The sequence below is a fragment of the Rhinatrema bivittatum genome, chromosome 2 (genome assembly GCF_901001135.1).
Source record: "Rhinatrema bivittatum chromosome 2, aRhiBiv1.1, whole genome shotgun sequence".
In the NCBI taxonomy this organism is placed as follows: domain Eukaryota; kingdom Metazoa; phylum Chordata; class Amphibia; order Gymnophiona; family Rhinatrematidae; genus Rhinatrema; species Rhinatrema bivittatum.
Genome location: NC_042616.1, coordinates 394,948,899 through 394,969,365, shown reverse-complemented (window position 1 = coordinate 394,969,365; position 20,467 = coordinate 394,948,899). Strand labels below are relative to the sequence as shown.

The following is a 20,467-nucleotide window of genomic DNA, read 5'->3' as shown; positions in this document are numbered from 1 at the left end:
CATGCTCTGCTTATATAACACATAAATAAGCACATTTGTCCAAACCCCATGCCAGAGTGCCCTCAAAATACCCTTTTTGTATGTGCATCAGTGTCAGGATGTGCAAATTCCTGCCCTTTTAAAAATTTGTTTACTGCACAGAGAGGCTGCTTATGCATGTACATGCCAATTTTACATGCACAATCCCGCTTAAGTCTTTGAAAGCTACTCCAAAAAGTCTTAAATTTTTGACATCTTGTTTAAATGCATTCTTCTGTAATATATCATTTTAGATGTTAATCCACGTGTTAGCACCTGCGGGTTATTTGATGGTATATTTTGTCGCATGGCAGCATGGTGCCATGCTGCCATGCGACATATATATCCTAATGAAGCAGATAATAGCACAGGTCGCCTACCACCATTAAGAGGCCTATGCAGTAGGCCCTTTTGAGCATTGTTAAAAATAGCAAAATTTGCAGAATGGCCATGCTGTGTTTTTTAAAGGGATTCGAAAGGGTATTAGTGTGAGCATGTAAAAATGTGCATATGGAAATGAAGGAACATTATATGCAAATGAGTGTCTACCAAGCTCATATTAAATAGCATGGCATGCTCACCCTTCCCATTCTTTAATACCAGCTAGGACCTGGCGTTAACTCACTAATATGAGCAGGTTACTCAGCAAGGCCAAACTAAATAGCATGATCATATTAATCTGAGCATAGGAGAGCATGTCCAACTGGAAGCAGAGGGCCTGAAAAAAGAAGACCATTGATAAGAAATGACCCTGTATATCTGTACTCATAAAATCTTGAGGATGATTATATGTAACCATACTTCTCTTTGCCAAAACAAACTGTAGCTAACACTCATTTTTGCACAAATTCTTACAATATACACAGATTCATACAACAAATAGATCTTCTCAAATGAAACAGTGATACATCACAGAGGCTCTTCAAGAATTGCGCCACACCTCACAATGTACAAGGCACAGTGATTTCATACTGGTGTGGAAATGGACTGGATCCAAGGCTGATTGTCAAGATCCCTGTTAGAATTTTTGGGATTAGCCTGATGAGTGAGTAAATCTGGCATTTAAACATCTGTCCATTACAGCCATTTTCATAAGCTGCACTGCCCTATTCCCTGGTGTGTCGTCCCCCCCCCCCCCCCCCCCCCCAGATGCAAGTGACTAACCAGTGGACCATCCCGCAGTGCTTCCCACTTACCTCTCCTGCCCCCCCCCCCCCCAATATGTAAAGAAAGCTTTCACAAGATATTTATTTTATGTATTTAGCCCGCCTTTTGCCAAACACTTGTCTAAGGTGGATAACAAATTAAGCAGCAACAAAAAAAGAAAACACATAATAATTTTACTAGCGGGACAGGGGAGATATGGAGGAGAGGGAAAGAATGACAGAAAGAGACAAGGAGAGAGCAGAAGAGACACACTTACGCACATTTAAGCCCATCAAAAATAATCCCATCTTTCTTTACACGAGGCAAATGTACTTCCAAGCAACAGGTTACTAAAAAAAACAACAATCATTGACATTGTTAGTGTGGCCAAAGACAATGGTGGATATCCAGAGCCTTAAGGCTCCATCGGAGCGCATTGTACTATATCGGCCCGACTGTTTGTATTGCCCTTGGTAAGTAACACACTTCCACTATTTAGCCAATGCAGTTTTACTATTCTGTACATCGTAATAGTGTGGGCATGCTATTCTTGACTTTTTTTTTTTTTTCGCATTAGCATGAAAAACCTTGATGCTTAGCTTGTTAAGTAACATTTTAATGAGTCCATTACAATTTTTTGCAAGCCCATGCTAATTTTCTTTTTGCTTGAGTTTTATTGCATAGACCCTTTAATGTGCTATATTTGCTACTGTGTGACTTTTCTGTCTATCATAAGCATAGCATTCATACAGGGCCGGCACAAGGGTATTAGGCACCCTAGGTGAACCTTCTGCCTTGCTCCTGACGCTCCCCCCACCCCCTCCTAGACAAGGCCGCGACTCCAGCCCCAACCTCATTCACTCAGACAGGCCCCCGTTCTTATACACACTTAGGTTCTTTGTCTCATTCACACATGCACCTTTACACAGGCTTCCTCCCTATATTTCACTAACACCATTGCTCTCTCATACATACACAATCCCTCTCACACACACACACACACAAACAGAGGCGCTGCTCATGACCCACCAAGGCTCTACTTCTCTCGGCTGTGAGTGTGATGGGCTTCGCTCGCTGTACCATATGGCTTCTCTATGCTGCCCCCTAATGGCTTGTACCCTAGGTGACTGCCTAGTTCACCTATTGCAGTGGTTCCCAACCGTGTCCTGGGGTCCCCCCAGCCATTCAGGTTTTCAGGATATCCACAATGAATTTGCATGAGAGAAAATTTGCATGCACTGATGCAAATTTTCTCTCATGCATATTCATTGCATCAGTGAACATAAGAACTTAAGAAATTACCATGCTGAGTTAGACCAAGGGTCCATCAAACCCAGCATCCTGTTTCGAAAAGAGACCAAACCAGGCCTCAAGAACATGGCAAGTACCCAAACACCAAGAAGATCCCATGCTACTGATCCCAGTAATAGCAGAGGCCATTCCCTAAGTCAACTTGATTAATAGCAGTTAATGGACTTCTCCTCCAAGAACTTATCCAAACCTTTTTTGAAACAAGCTACACTAACTGCACTAACCACATCTTCTGGCAACAAATTCCAGAGCTTAATTGTGCCTTGAATTTTCTCCGATTAATCTTAAATGTGCTGCTTGCTAACTTCAAGGAGTGTCCCCTAGTCCTTCTATTATCCAAAAGTGTAAAAACCCGATTCACATCTACATGTTCAAGACCTCTCATGATTTTAAAGACCTCTATCATATCCCTCCTCAGCCGTCTCTTCTCCAAGCTGAACAGCCCTAACCTCTTCAGCCTTTCCTAATAGGGGAGCTGTTCCATCCACTTTATCATTTTGGTTGCCCTTCTCTGTACCTTCTCGATTGCAACTATATCTTTTTTGAGATGTGGCGACCAGAATTGTACACAATATTTAAGGTGCAGTCTCACCATGGAGCGATATAGAGGCATTATGACATTTTCCATTTTATTCACCATTCCCTTCCTAATAATTCCTAACGTTCTGTTTGCTTTTTTGACTGCTGCAGCACACTGAGCCAACGATTTTAAAGTAATATCCACTATGATGCCTAGATCTTTTTCCTGGGTGGTAGCTCCTAATATGGAACCTAACAGCATGTAACTACAGCAAGGATTATTTTTCCCTTTATGCATCACTTTGCACTTGTCCACATTAAATTAAGCTCTGAAATTCATTGCCAGAGGATGTGGTTACAGCGGTTAGTATAATTGGGTTTAAAAAAGATTTAGATAAGCTCCTAGAGGATAAATCCATAAACTGCTATCACGGTAATTAATAAGCAATAGTATCTTGTGATCTATCTAATATTTGGGTACTTGCCAGGTACTTGTGACTTTGATTGGCAACTGTTGGAAACAGGATACTGGGCTTGATGGACCCTTAGTCTGACCCAGTATGACATTTCTTATCTTCTTATGTTATGTTCTAACTTGTATGCTTAAACAAAGTTTTTAGGTGCTGTTGACTTTGGTCTAGTTCAACAAAATGTTGAGGTTGAATGGATTCGTAGACAGCAGATGATTTATTAAACAGGACAGGCTGCCCTCATGTACAAGATGACACGTGACAAAAACTGCATGAAGTGGGACAAATAGCTTATTTGCCAAGATTTTGCAAAAAACAGGCAGGTAAGACCCTTTGCATTATTTTGCAATATCTAATTTAAGTTCCCATCTGATTTCTCCGTTGGCTGTACCCAGAACAAGACTATTAGGGGTGCAAGGTTAGGGGGAAATTCATTCATATGAGGTCTTTAGCTAGGGAGTGTTGTGCGCCCCGTCCACGCTCGGCCCATGCACAGGCTTGCTCACCTTTCCAACTCCACTGCAGGTCCCGGGTTGGCCTCTCCGGCAGCAGCTGCAAGCTCTTCCAGGCCTCGGCGTCCCGCGGCAGCAGTTGCCGGGCTTTGCTCAGCGCACCAGGCCTCACGATGGGGCTCAGTGTCCTCTGTGGCGTCGGACCCGCCCCTAGCATACGCGGACCGCCCAGTCCCTTATAGGGCCATGGGCAGGTCCAAGCTCCGCGGCACGCCCTGATTGAACATACTACTAAATGAAGTGCCTGCCTGCACTCCCTTACCTTGGCAATCGGGTTGACACCGTGAGTGAACTGAGTTTGCCTCCGTGTCTCATAGCCTGTTCCAGCCTTGTTCCAGCATCCTCGTGTTCCAGCCTTATTCTACAATCCTTGTGTTCCAGTGTCTGTCTGTTCCTGCGTTCCCCCAGGTTGTACCTCGTGGACTGACTCTCTCTGGTACTGACCTTTGCCTGTGTCCTTGACCACACTGATCGCTGCCCAGATTCTGACCTTTGCCTGCCTCCTTGACCACGTCTGACCTCTGGAACCTGACCCCTGCTTTGGCTGACCATTCTCAGACTGATCCTTGGAACTTGACCCCTGCTTTGGCTGACCTCTCTCGAACTGATCCTTGGAACTCAACCTTGGCTATCCTTGACCACGCCTCCTTGATTCTGGCCCTGCTCTTAGCCTTGTCATCACAGACACTGTACTGGCCTTCCTTGATCCCTCAGGCCTCCAGTCAAGACATCGACCGTGCACCCTTGATCCTGGTGGGCCCACCTCTATACTTCCTATCTGGGAGACCCTGCAAGGCCCACCTAAGTCCAAGCGGCCCGGGACCCCAAGGGCTCCACCAGTGGTGAAGCTCCAGCTAGCCTCTGTCTCCTCCTGTGCTCCGCCACCTGGTGGCAGGTGCTTCCTGGGTCTGACCAGGGAGCCGTTCTACACTGCTCCAGGACAAGGGTCCACCTCCAAGTGCAATAGGGAGGGTCTGTCTCTTGAGAGGAAGCCAGTTTGAAACCATTAGCTGCTGCTCAAGAGAGGCTGCCACATGCGACTCCAGATGTATCCTGAATTTTCATGCTGGCAGCTACAGCGGAGAAACAGGACTACTATTCTTGTTTTTGGGGGTGGCAGATAGTGGTAAATATGAAAAAGTTAGTGGAAGATGAAGACTATGAAGGGATCTTTTTCTTGTACCTGGCAGTAAAGAGCACCATGGGGGGGCAAGGAGCAACACTGCAGCTTAGTCCAGAATGAAATGATTGAGAGGTGCAGGAAAATAGCATAGCCTTTTCACCAGAACCTGAAGGATGGGCAGCAGCTGTGTAAGAAGCATGAAGCAGCTGGAGCTGCTTCAGAATGTAGGCTCCAGATAGAATTCATCATACCTAATGCTGTCATCACTGTGTAACCCCTGAGTTGATTGTCCTGGATAAAGGCCTCAGGAACTACACCACAACATAGTCTCCGATAGCGAAATTTCCCATGCTGTTACTTTTAATTTAATCTCCAGGGTTCCCTAAATGGGGGGCGGGGGGGGGGGGGGGGGGGAGAGGAGAATTTGCTTCTACAACCTGTTCAGTGCATTTGGTAAATCCCAGTGTTAATGTCAATTGTAAACAACTCTAATAATCACAGAAGCAATATTCACACTGGAAGCATTAGATGATTTCCAACATAACTTTACTGCTGAATGGTAAAATTGATAAAAGTTCTTTACAGCTTTAGTTGTTTTAAGATATGGTGGTATAAGGTACAGTCTAAATAGATTTGTGACCTTCCTTCTGTTTAGTAAATGTATTGGAAGGTCCAATTTCTCTTCCTCTTCAGTCACTGTTAGGGCAGTTTTTAAGCTCCCTCTGAATTAATAGGGGACAGTGCCTCTTGTTCAATTTAGTCAAAGTCCATACAGAAAAAATCCCAAGCATCTTGCCTCTCTTGAAATTCTTCTTCCTTCTCGTTACTCACGGTACTTAATGAGCATCGTTATACTCCTCCTTGAATCTCCTTTCAATGATAGTGTACCTACTACTAGGTCCAGGCATTCCTTCTCTCCCCTTCACTCCCTTATCAAGGAATGGATGAGAACCTATGCCTTTTCAGAACTTCTCACAGTCCACGCGTGTTCTCAGACTGAGGGTGGGATATGATTAGAGGTCTACATAATCATGAAAGGACTTGAACAGGTTAATGTAAATCAGTTATTTACTCTCTCAGATAATAGAAGGACTATGGGGCACTCCATGAAGTTATCAAGTAGCTCATTTAAAACAAATCTAAGAAAATTCTTTTTCACTAAACGCATAGTTAAGCTCTGGAATTCATTGCCAGAGGATGTCATTATGGCAGTTAGTGTAACTGGATTTAAAAAAGGTTTGGATAAGTTCCTAGAAGAGACGCCCATAAACTGTTATTAATTAATAAGGAGTAGTAGCTTGGGATCTGTTTAATATTTGGGTACTTGCCAGGTACTCATGACTTGGATTGGCCATTGTTGGACCCAGGATGCTGGGCTTGATGGACCCTTCGGCTGACCTCGTATGGCATATCTTATGGTCTTATGTTTATTCCTTTGCTTTACATACACTGAGCCTCTGGGGGAGTACTCAAGCATGCTAACATGCAAAAAAAAAAAAATTGTATGTTTCAAAATGGGAAACCAAAAATATGAGATGAGGAGAGGAGAGTGGAAAAAACTCCTGTCTGTGAAACACAAAAAACGAACAGGTGTCCAGACACGGTCTGCACGGTTTCAAACACAGTCCTTCAAAAGGATGAAAGTTCTCTTTCTCCTTTATGATCCTAAGTCTCAACCTAAAGACTCCTGAGAAATAAACAAAACCAGGGAACAACCATGGACATGCTGTCTCTGGAATGGTCAACTTGATTCCACACTCTAAAATGGTGGCACAGGTTTATATAGGCTAGAAACACACCATTCTCCATCTCCCACATGGGGAAGCTACACACCCACATTGACTATCATATTTCCTCCCATCTAGTAAATGGATCATTCCTTCTGGTAGAAGTCTGGTTCTAGTAGACATCTAGGAGGATCTCTATAACTCCTTAAGCAAAGTTTTGCAGCGTTGGACCCAACTGATTTAGAAGTACACTACCTCTTTTGTCTCTTCTCATTTCCTATAGGAAGGGGATTTTATGAGAAGAGTTGAGGAAGAAGTGGTGGTAGATGAAACCTGGAGGGGAAGAAGGGACATAGGAATCGAGGATGGGAGATGGAAAGAAGATAGAGAGGATAGGAAAGGGGGGAATGAAGGTTAAAAGGAGGTAGAATGGTAGGGCAATTAGGAGGGAGGAGGTTATGCGGAAGGTATGTGGAGCAGCAGTTAGTATTCTAAATAACTTGCTAGGCAGACTGGATGAACCATTGGGTCTTTATCTGCCGTCATATAGTATGTTTCTATATGTGAAATATATATAAGTATGACAACTGGGTTGTGGGGATGAAATTCTCCACTCTTTTGATGATTAAGACCATGAGTCTTATTCATAACGATTTTTTTTCTCTCTTTTATAAGTCTTTTGCAATTGCACTAACAGTAGAAAAACCTAAAAATGCTTATCTTTTGCATTCATTTGTGTCTTTATTTTTAATCCGCATCAAGATCTTTCCCAAACACAACTCCTACAACACAGTATGGGATCCTTGCACATATGTCTACTGCTTTTAAAGTTTTAAGTTACAAAGGGGAGTTCTGTGAAAACTAGCATAAGGCTGCAATTACACTTTCACACAATATTTGTTTTGCATAGGTAAGAATTTAGCCACAATCTCTCATCTCTAATTATGAGGATACCCCAGAGTCCAAGATCCACTAAAATAGATGCTCCTGGTGTGTGCTACCATGATAATTATGCACGTTAGAACATTTTTATTAAGTTATTTTGATGGCTGAGAAACATATATCCATAATTTATGTATGGAGCTGTATAATTGCACCATATATCCTAAAGACCGAGCATGATGGTTTTAACTGGTCTTGCACCTGCTATATGTTTTCTGTTGCTGGCTGGAATGCAGGGTTTTGCCTCAGATGCTACTCCTGCCTTAAATGCCCAAAAGATACCGAGCAATATTTTAAACTCAGTCTATTTAATGACCGCATACTAATGCAAATCATGGTAGTCCTGTGCTCTTTTCTTCAGCAGGTGATAGCAGGGAACAGAAGGTATGACTGCAGGGCTATTTTGCTAGCAGTTTACAGCACTTATTGTGGCAAGAGCCTGCTTGGCTGCATGATAATAATTTGTGCTCCAGTGGAGTTACTAGAGGCTGCCTGCTGCTGGCTTGCATCTGTTTTGGACAGGCAGAGGCGAAAGCAGTCAGCGGCTCGTCGACTGCTCAGCCAGCGTGGGTAGATGAGCTGTGACTACTGCTTCACTGTTGCTGATGCAGAATGGGTGCACCCAGAAGCCTCTGTGCCAAGAAAGCTGTTTTATCGCCCACTCACGCCTGAAACCTATCACCCAGCCAGGCAAGCGCTTTCACCTGGCTAAACAATAAATTGCTTTTAATTTATAGCATGACAGCTTTCTGCCGATGTAGCACTACCTGTGATCCTTAAAATATCAGCTAGCCTGGGGATGGTGGGGGGGGGGGGGGGGGAAGGTTCTCATTATCCCTCAGTCAGCTGCTCTCACTCCGAGATCTGTTTTTTCAAAATATATTTTATTCATATTTTTACATTTCCTGTGATAGAAGGAATGTGTCTGTTTGTAGCCGCAGGACCCCTTTAAATAAATTTCTTCTGCTTGGGTCACTCAGGATGTCTTTGCTGTATAGATACTTTGGATACATTTTCATACATCTTTGCACTGATCCTCTGCAGTAGCAGTTTATAAGGGACCCTCTACAAATCTGAAAACAGAGTCTTCCTGTAGAGAGAAACATTAATTCCCTCCCTGTGTTCCCATCCTGTGGTACCTTACTTCATGTAGCTCAGTGTACCCCACTGTCTTCTTCCCTTCTTCCTTCCCATTTTCCTTATGCCCATGTTCTCTTTCCCCCCCCCCCCCCCCCAAAATAAATGTGAAGAGTGCATCGTGGACCTGCAGCTTCTAGCACCAGATGCAACTGAATCAGCAGCTGACTCCAACCCCATGGTGTTGCTAGTTCTTTCTCCCGCCTTGGTGCTCTGGGTGTCCAATGGAGCCAGTCTGTCTCAGGTTTCCCCACACACATGGGCCCGGCGGCACTTCTCTCACGTTGAAGCCGATGTACTAAGCCACGACCAGCTTCACAAGCGCATTTATGCGTGTTCAAATCGCAAATAGCCAGCAGAGTCACATTTGTAAGTTTTAACATTTGCTGCTATTTTAATGCATGCATTCTGGCATTTGTAAAGCCGTTGGAAAAATGTATGCTGAATTGCTAATCAGCTGAACAGTCATGCAGATCATGCTGAGTGCTTTCATAAAGACAGGATAGATATCTAAATAAATATACTGAATAAAGAAGTGATTCTACATTGGCAAAAATATGTGTGAAAAATGTTGTAAAAATGAATTATTTTGAGAAACTCAGAGAAAGTGTAGTTCAGTTTTTTTGAGATAGGAATCAATGATTTTGTGCCAACTTTATTACAAGAAAATATTCAAGCAATTCTCATTTCCATATGATTTAAATAAACTGGCACAGAGAGAAAACGTTTGCATGATTGTGGCTCATTTTTGTAAGTCCCTCTTGCAGTTTAATACATCAGCCCCTTTACATTTAGCTCTTTCTACCACTGTGGAGTGTTTTAGACTTGCAGGGGGTGGCAGCTTCGGTCCTTGAGAGCCCCTAACTGGTCTGGCTTTCAGGATAACCCAAACGAATAGGCACGAAATAGATTTGCGTACAGCTCAGTCAATGTGCATGCACATCTCTCATCTATATTTATTAGGGATATCCTGAAACCCTGACTAGTTTAGGGGTCTTTAAGGACTGGAGTTGCCCATCCCTGCTAAGCACATATATGTCCTGCCGTACTCAGCTCATTCCTACTCTTGTTGCATGTAGCAAGGCTCAGGGCCTGGGCGGACCTCTCATTTGTGGTCCATCACCCCAGCTGCTCTCTCTGACGTTCTTTTCTATTGTGCTTCAGTATCTGGGCTATGTGAGCATTTTGCCAGACCTCCAGTGTTATGGATGTCTCCCTCTGCCCCCCTCCCTTCAACTTTCTGCATTCTGGGACCTGTGAGGATCTCCTTTACTTATAAGGTTGCCAACTAGCCTCAGATTTTCAGAGCAGGTCGATCCAGTCCTGGTTTTACCCCACTGCCTGCATGGATTTTGGTTCGGATGTCCCTATTGATTTCCCTAAGAGAACTTGGATTACGAGTATGGAGTAAAACTGGGACTTGGACCCAGCCTGTCCTGAAAATCTAAAGCCAGTCAGCAACCCTAGCGCTACCGCCCACATTAATATTGCTACGTTCATACTTCAGAGCTGTAGTGTTGGGAGCAACCAGTGATGAGAAATTTTCAGAAACATGGAACAATTTCTTCTCAAGAATCAAACATGCAAACACAGAGCACAGTTTTATGATAGCCCACATAGGGCTGCAGTTCATGAAAACAAAAGTACACATGGACTTGAATCCTAATTTTCAAAGTGCACTTATGCTCTTAAGTCTGCTTTGAAAATTATTAGGACTGCGTGTACCTTAGCACGGCACCAGCAAGAGAGCAGCTGCCAATGTCCACACAAAGGTGCCTCTTTGCAGCACGCATAAAAATGTGCACAGAATCGCCTAAACATGAATTTTTAGGCATGTAACCATTGGGATAATTTTCAAAGAGCCACTTTCATGCATATAATGCAGTTTTGCACACGACAGTGCTTTTGAAAATTATCCCCAAAGGGTACAAGTGCCATAAGTTTAAAACATATGAACTTCAAAACTTGCACCTTAGTTATTTTAGTTCTCAAGAGAGGAAAGAATAGCTTAATTATTTTGTTTTGTGTGTTAAACTGTTGAATTATCAGTATTATTATTGTAGAATTATTTCACATTTACTTTCCTATTTTGCTCATGAAGAGTTGATTTTGGAAACAAGGGCTTCCTTTGTGGGCTTTTAGTTTGCTTTCATACTGGATTTCTACTCCACCATGCCTATGTACCTGTAAATATGCTGCTGAAATTCAAAATATCATTGCAGAAGGAGTTTGTGAGGCTCAGGAGAAAATGTGCAACCTTGGAATATGAGATCAGTCGGTGGACTGGTGAGCTAGCCCTTTCCATAAACACCCCGTTTTTGATTTTTCAAGTAAGAGAGTTAGTTATCCTGTGTTGTACAGGGCTGTAGATGCAATGTTAAAATCAAATCCAGGCGAAAAAGAATCCCTCATTCTTTTCTGTAGATTATTTCTTCCTCTTGTGAAATACAGTCTGATGCAAAGTACATTTTGCAACGTGGGCTTTGAAATGCAAGGAAGGATTTTGCTGCATTAGCCAATGTTGTTAAAGCTCTTCCTCTGCTCCAGGTCACAGTGTAACTGCTGTCTCCTGAATCGTTCAGCTTCTTGCTGGGAAGGATTGAAATTCTGCTCATTCACTTGCTGCACCTACTTAAGCACTTCCATTCTCCCGGGCTTCTCTGATAAGCTATCTTTAGCTTATAGAAACATCAAAGCTTAGAGAAAATAACGGGAGAGAAAAGAAAAGAGACAGAAAAGAACAGTGCCCATGGTTTAAAGTTCAAGTGAAGTAAAATTGATTGAGAACATGAGTTTCACTTTGTCAGGGGCCTTTTCATATCCTTGAAGCCAAACAGCATTTCCTTATCTTCATTCCTTTCTTGCCTTCCTGTTATTGTGGCAGCTCATAAATTCCCATTAACCATAATCTCCAAGGGGTCTATTTATCAAAGTGCATTCAAGATCAGAGCATGCCTGATTTTAACGCATGCGTTTGCACCGGCCTTAATGCAGTATTCACAGAATAATTATAGGCAAATCCTGCCAGATCATGCAAATTAATGTGGGCATTAACACAAAGTGTTAAACAAAAAAAAAATGTTAACTACAGCTCTGGAGGTGTAGGTTAGGTTTTTAGCATTAACGCTTCTGCATAAACATTTGCACTCTTTAAGGCGTGTCAGTGATAATGTGATAAATTGCATAGGTTTGTATCTCATTACCTCATATCATAAAATTTTGCATTTAGGTTAATGTAAAAGTGTTGATTCCAATTTGATGACCTTTAATGCTTGCATTAGTGCAGACACACTTTATAAATAGACCCCCAACTGGCTTGGCAATTAAGCATAATTGTGGATATTTGTCATTTGGCATTTCTTTTTCACTGATGCCAAAGATATTTAGTCTGACTTGGTCCTCCGGAATAAACTGTAAGACCAGAAAACTGTAAGACCAGAAAAAGAACAGCAAATCCTTCTCTGCATGTTTTGAAATGTCACTCATCCAATACAGAAGATGAATGTTATCCATATGGTGATACACTGATGACATAAGACTATTACGTTTTAAAATTTAATTTTTAAAGAGGCAGTGCTATGCTTGGACATGCAGGTTTGATTCACAAGCTTGCTCCCAGCTCCTCAAGTCATTATTTATGGTAAACTTTCTGTTCTTTGATGTATATTAGGAAGATTCGGTCATTATTAGAGGTTAAAGATCTTAAGTCCCTGGTTGGAAACAGGATGCTGGCCTTGATGGACCCTTGGTCTGCCCCAGTATGGCATGTTCTTATGTTTATTTATTTATGTTATTTATTTAATACATTTCTATACTGTTTCACCATTACATGAATGACCGAAGCGGTTCACAACATTTTCCAAAAAAATAAACTCTTAAAAAAACTGTTTTAAATAAAAGAAAAGAAATTATAAAATAAAAATGACATAATAAAAGCTGAAAATATACATTAACATCTTGATCAATAAAACAAAATACTAAAAATAGACAACTTTTACCGTTACCTTATAAAATAAGAGAAAGAAACATATCGAAATTAACTTAGAATCAAGGATAACTCTGTATGACTATAACTGGCTAACCTTTGTATCACAGCCTGTCTAATGATTTTGTACTTTGCACTATCATGTATATAGTTATAGTTATAATTATTATTCTATTCCATAGCATCTACTCATTGATGCTTGTTATATCTTAGGGCTCCTCCCAAAGACTATTTATATGTTGCCGAGTTCAATATGTTATCTGTTATATGTAAGGGCAATGCCCAAAGTTTTGTTTCACTGTGAACCGATGTGATGTGCGAACGGATATCGGTATATAAGAAATGTTAAATAAATAAATAAATAATGTTCATACATTTGTGATTTCAAAGCTGGATTATTGTAACTCTTTCTTACTGGGGGTTCCTAATTCACAGTTAAAATGTCTCCAGTTGTTGCAGAATACCACAGCACGGTTGATCTTTGGTCTCCGCAAATATGATGATATATCACCTGTTTTCAGACAGTTGCACTGGTTACCAGTTTTTTATAGGATTCAATTTAAAGTCTTGTCTTGTTTTTCGTACTCTCTCAATGGGTGTTGGGAATGAGAGAGTAAGGTACTCTGACACAATATCTATGACATCATTTATTAATGTGACATCTTGGTCATATACGTTATTTACAGAAAGTTATTTACATACCACATGATTGCATATGCCATCCAGCACCCTTCGTGTCATTAGCCTTGTATCGAGGAGTCGTCAGGTCAGCAAAGGCGAGAAGGGGGTTTTCAGTGTCCAGCACGTCTATAGAGGCAATATCTCCTACTCCCGCCGGACACTGGAAAGTCCTGCTCTTTTATACCATGCCGTAAACAAGTGTGTGTGCGAGAGAGAAATGATTGATCACTATCCCCCCATGTTATGTATCAACAGTTGCTACTACCCAGTGGGCTTCATCCTGTCCCTGGCATGTAGGCGGTTGATCAGACCACCATATTCCTGACAGGGAGCCAGAAAGCTGAGCTGCACAACCTGTTTAACAAGAACATGTTTATCCTACACTCCACCCTTGATCAATCATTCTCCAATGCAGGCACCACTGCATACGAAGCCACTGTAGTGGTATATTTACTTTGACGTGCTATTTTATGCACTCAATAGGTGAGATAATATGTACACACTAGGCACAGGAGGCATACACACAATACAATAAGGATAGGATGAAAAATCCAATTCAGAGTCATTGCGGCAGTAGAGGAACGTCCGAAAAACACATCCCACCAAGAATGAGAGGTTTTATCAATTGTTGTTGTAAATGTAGTAGGCGTTCCTTGGCAAAGTCCGCTCAAAGCAGGGCACCAATTACAGCAATGTCCACATGTCTCAGGGTCTGTTTCAACGAATCTGAGGTATTCAATACCTTTTGCAGTTTAGTCAAATTCAACAATGGTATCTTAAAGAATGATAAGTCCAACTTTACACCCAATTGCGCGTCAACGATGTCCATTGGTGGTAAATAATATTGTCGAGAACCAAAAGTAAACCAAGTAACATTATACAGGCATCCTGTAAAAGTCAAATTATATACACATACAGTTTCAGGGAATGGAATTATGAAACCAGTTACATTATCAGGTAATATTAGAAGGCTACAGTGTGCCAAAGGTTGCTGCAACGAGCAATCATTGGGTAATGTGGAATACATTAAAGGGCAAACCAATCCCATTAGTGTAGGGGTACATATTGTATTGTCAATAGTGTGATTATTAGTGGTCCATATCCAATTGTTAGTATGCAAAACTTGTATTAGCACACTTCCTCTTTAAGGAAGATAGACTGGGAAAGGAAGTGATGTAAATTTACATACAGTATCTGTTAATGTATTGGAGGCATTATAAAACGTGATTCGGCCTGTACACCAATTTGTGTCGCATATCGTATACTGTGGCTGTGGCAGCCAGCCTATAGGATATTGGTATGGTATTTATTTAAATTCTTTTAATATACCGATGCTCAAGACTATGTCTTATCGTACCGGTTTACATCAAAACCAGGGGAAAACCATAAATTATAAGAATGAAAGTTACAATGAACAGGGAGAGTAATTCAGGACAATTGAAAGTAGAAGGAATTAGATTAAGATAACGCTTTTTAAAGGAAATGCGAAACAGGCAACTATAAACAATTGTTTTGCAAGGAGGCTAATTATCAGGTCGATACTGTAAGACCGCGGGAGAGCGGACGAACGCCCGCTCTCCCGGCGCGCGCACTGGCCCCTCGCCGGTGCGGGCGATTCAGTATTTAAATGAGGTGACGCGGGAAAAACGGGGAAAAGGAGGCGCTAGGGACACTAGTGCGTCCCTAGCGCCTCCTTTTGGCCGGAGCGGCGGCTGTCAGCGGGTTTGACAGCCGACGCTCAATTTTGCCGGCGTCGGTTCTCTAGCCCGCTGACAGCCACGGGCTCGGAAACCGGACGCCGGCAAAATTGAGCGTCCGGTTTTCGGCCCGACAGCCGCGGGCCGAATTCCAATTTATTTTTTTTTTTTTAACTTTTTTTTACTTTTGGGGACCTCCGACTTAATATCGCCATGATATTAAGTCGGAGGGTGCACAGAAAAGCAGTTTTTACTGCTTTTCTGTGCACTTTCCTGGCGCCGGAAGAAATTAGCGCCGACCTTTGGGGCGGCGCTAATTTCTTAGAGTAAAATGTGCGGCTTGGCTGCACATTTTACTTACTGAATCGCGCGCGCATACCTAATAGGACCATCAACATGCATTTGCATGTTGAGGGCGCTATTAGGTGCCTCAGGTGGGCCGCGTGTTTTCCTCCCCTTACTGAATAAGGGGTAAGGGAAAACACGCGTCCAGAGCAGGCTGACAGTGCGCTCCGACGGAGCACACTTTACTGTATCGACCTGTTAGTGGGTAAAATTATCTAAAGTTGTTTAATCTTAACGTTTCCTTAAGGTGGAGGAAAAAGGGTCGTGGCGGGGAGGGGAGGGGATGGTACATATGATTGGAACAATTCCTTCCAATTAGGAGAAATACTCATGTATAGTTTGGTTTGTATCATCTCTATCTGTTGTTGTAGATACAAAGCTTGCATACCGGATTGTGTCCAATTAACAAATGCAGTCAGATTATGTCCCATTTCCCAAGTTGCATTCCACCCTTCTATAACCAAATCATTATTTAAATGCAAATACTTCTGCACATACTGTTGCATGTGTGCGGGATTGGGAATCCAATTTGCAATAATGTTAGTGATGAGGCCTGTATCCCCTCCGGCCGTGGCAATTCTGTTCGCTAATACCTCCATGTCCACAGTATTTAATGCTCCCATTCCTGTACCCAATCCTCCCAATAGTGTATCGTACCATGCTCGTTTATATCGGGTAAGTTTGGGTCGGTGGGGAAATGTTATGTTAAATTTCAACACATGTTTTGTAACATATTGTATAAAAGGAATGCATGTCTCGGGGAATCAGACCACCAGCTGAGAATGACTAGTAATTTCTTTTCTAGGTAGCATCGTCCAAAAGTACCCAAAGCGGATCCGATTTGTAATTACAGTAGCATTTTCACATACTAGCACCCAGTCATTAATACTAGTAAGTGTCATATTGAGTGATTGGATTGGGGTGGAATTGCATATCTTCTCCTTCCACATAGCTCGGGTATATTGTAGACAAGGAGCCGAATAGTTACGACACTGTATGGCGGTGTAACTGGCTATAGAAAACTGATCCCCGATGCGATACTTGACGAGTAATCTAGTGGTTTTGTCCTGTGTTGTGTTTGCTTTCACTACTTTTGCAGTTGTGGTAATGTTCCAAACCACACAAGCATCGTAAGCTTTACATGTGAAATTATCCTGCGTCCGAGAGGAAGTGCTGTTCTTCGACTTGATAGTCCCCCGTCCGGAGGTTACTTCTACAGGCTGATATAGGGTGTGCACCATACCAATGATGGCAAAGAGGTTGATCGCCATAAACGGGAGGTGCAAGCCAACCTGTAGCAAGAGAACAGATCGTTAGTTATTCCCTTAGTTTACATCGGGTACTGGGTACCTGTATCCAATGTTCATCTCCTTCTGGTAGTACAGTCAGTACTGCATCTTTGCCAACAGCTAAAATTTCACCTTTCCTAGGTTCTCTATGAGGTGTGAAGATCCATATTTTAGCTCCTGGATGTAGTTTACTTGGATTGGAGGTGCTTCCAAAGGCACCTTGTCCTTGGGGAGAGGAATTGGGAATTCCCCATACCATTTGGTCTGTTACATAGGGAATAATAATCAATTGTACCATTTTGGTTTGGGCAGGAACGTAAATTTCTTTATTCGTCAAGTTGTGATACAGTACATATATGGGACCATGGTAGTCAGAATCAATGATTCCCCCAATACAGTTATGCCTTGTTTTGCCCAACTAGATCGAATACACAGCCATCTGAAATGTTGCTTAGGGATGCTGCACCCAATCTGTAAATCATACAATAAAGATTCATGGGGAGGTATCACTATAGCGGTGGGATTGGTTACATCATATCCCACAGCTTCATAACTATTTTGGCGGGGCAATTCGACGTTTCCCAAAGCCGTGGCCCAGCAAATGATATTTCGGATCTGAGTAGAAGCGAGTTCCTGATTATATAACTTCTGGAAAGGAGTCTTTCCGACCTTTGTTCAAGGTCTGCTATTTAGCAGCTGTAGAGCTGTGGACCATACAGATTTCCACCCCTTTATGGTGGCAGATTTTGTAAGAGAGCGTAACATATTTTTTAATAACCCATTCATATGCTCAATAAGGCCGGCAGCTTGGGGATAATATGGAATGTGAAAAATCCATTCAATGTAGTTGTCTCTAGCATATTGCTGCACTAAGTTACCAGTAAAGTGAGTCCCTCTATTGCTCTGAACTTGTTTTGTATAAGTTCCATGTAAAGCATCTGTTTGCTGAGTTTGAAGTTATAATGTAAACCGAACTGATGTTCTCTACGAAGTCCGGTATATAAAAACCACAAATAATAATAATAATAATAATACCATTTCCATTTTACAATGGAAGCTTCTTGCGCATACCCTATCCGATGGGTATGCGGGGTGCTGTGTACCCACTGCATAATTGGGATTAAAGGGCACATAAGGATTTCATGGTTCTGAGTTAATTGGTCTGTGTCTAACAAAGCCCAGTAACATGCTAGTAACTGCTTCTCAAAGGCTGAATACTGCCATGCAGCATCAGGTAATTTCCTGCTCCAAAACCCTAACGGTACTTGTTTACCGTCTTGTTTCTGCCACAGACTCCAGTCCGCATGACAAGATGAAAATGAAACCTGTAATTCTACTGGCCCCTCCCTGATAGGCCATAAGTCTAATGCTGTTTGGATAGCGACCTTAGCCTGATCAAAAGCTTCTTGTTGTAATCGTCCCCATTCAAAGTTTTCCTTTTTTCGAGTGACTTTATACAATGGGGACAATATTTGCCCCAAATGTGGAATGTGCTGTCGCCAGAATCCAAATAGTCCTATAAACTTCTGGGCTTCTTTTTGATTCCGTGGCGGGGAAAACAACAATATCTTATCCTTTGCCTTTGGTAAGATTTCTCTTTTACCATTTGACCACTGTATCCCCAAAATTTCACAGTGTTGCTAGGTCCTTGTATTTTATTCTTGTTATTTTTCCAACCTCTATTCTCCATATTTTCTACTACTTATGCTAGAGCTATCGCTACTTGCTCTTCTTTATCCCCTTGTACTAATATATCATCAATGTAATGAGTTAATTGTATGCCTTTTGGACAATCATACCTTTCTAAATCTTCTGCCACCCTCCGGTGACATATGGTAGGGCTATGTAAGTATCCCTGAGGTAGTCTAGTGAAGGTATACTGTCGTCCTTCCCACGTGAAGGCAAATTGTTCTTGGTTTTCTTTACAGATAGGAATTGTGAAAAAAGCATTTGCTAAATCAGTTACGGCATACCACTTCCCCGAATGTTGCTGTATCTGCTCTACCAATGTTACAATATCGGAGACCGCGGCAGTCAGAGGGTCCGTATTTTTGTTCAAAGCCCTATAATCTACTGTCATTCTCCACGAACCATCTGATTTCTTCACTGGCCAGATGGGATTATTCCAACCGCTAGTGGTTGGAATTAGCACCCCCGCTTCCTGTAAATCCTTAATTGTTTCTGTTATCTCTTTATGTCCTCCAGGTATCCGGTATTGCTTTTGGCATACCAGACCCCTTGTTTTAGGCAAAGCTATTTCTGGTCCCACAGTTCTACCCACTATTATTTTTCTGGATAGATATACTGGTCTATTGTTTTCAAATGCTACTTGCTTATTTGGTGCCTTTCCAAACACCATTTGCCCACATGTTGTATTCAACTTAAGTCCCCGTAACAGATCCATCCCAATTATATATTCCTTAATGGGTACAATAACTACCTTAGCTTGAGGAATTTTGTATCCTCCCACGACTAAAGAAATTATGGCTCGTTTTCCGCTAATTCTACCTTTTGCCCCCCATGTTTCTTGGGATTTCCAAATATTAAAGTGGCCTCCGCCCCCGTATCTAATAAAGCCATCACCTGCTGTGCCCCATTTCGCCATTGTATTTCTACCCCAATATGGGGGCGATTATCCACGGTGACGGCAGCGATTTGGGGGTATGGCCTTTTTCCTATTGTGCCCAGGATAAGTCCGGATACAGTCTGGTACTATTGGCCTCCTGAGGTGGGGCGCTGGGTTGTATGGACTCAGACTCGTTTATGAAAGGGTTTGTAGCATTTACCTCTTGCTCTTTTTTCTCTTGCAACAATTGGTTCATCTTTGTTAGTAACACTTTTCCCCAGTCTTCCTCCCTTTCCGCATAAACTTTCTTTTGTTTACCCTTGCATTTTTGCAGATACAATTTATACATGTCTTTGGTTGGAATACCATCTATTTTCTCTTTAGCCACTCCGGCAGCTATCAATGTTACGATCCCCCCTGTTGCTGTGCTACAGGTGGTATCTCACCTTCCACTGGAGGCCGCTTCGAAGCCAGGGCCTCGCCTGTGTAACATCCAGGATGTGCTCCAGGGCCTGGGAGGCCTAGCTGTTCCTGAGGCCTGCCTGTGGCTTGCTTGGCAGCGTTTGGACTTCCTGCTTCGGCCACGCCCTTCTCCCTAGGGGCTGGCCCGCAGCTCTCCACCTCACTTATAGGGCCAGTGAGGGGCGGTCCAGGTGAACTCCTCCCAGGGAGTTGCCCACATCAGCTGTATAAAAGGACTTCCTCTTCAGTTCCAGTGGGCCTTTGGATTGAGTTCTACAGTTGTCTCTACCTCCTCCTTGATCCAGGTCCTCCGTGGTCTTGCTTGCTTTGATGGCTCCTTGTCCTGTCTCTGCCTTGATGTCTGTTCCTGATGTTGCCTGATGTCTGTTCCTGATCCACTGCCTGATCCAGTTCCCGCCTTTCCTTCCTGCTTTAGGCTGCCAGGAGTGCAGCAAACCCCGCTTTCGGCTGCCAGGAGTGCAGCAAATCCTGCTTTAGGATGCCAGGAGTGCAGCAACCTACCCTGCCTTGACTGCC

At 42.6% G+C, this 20,467-nt stretch overlaps 1 protein-coding gene across 1 annotated transcript in view; it reads left to right on the top strand.

The window, feature by feature from the left end:
- Positions 1-20,467, top strand: part of CTNND2 (catenin delta 2) — a 2,320,710-nt gene that overhangs the window by 2,042,210 nt on the left and 258,033 nt on the right.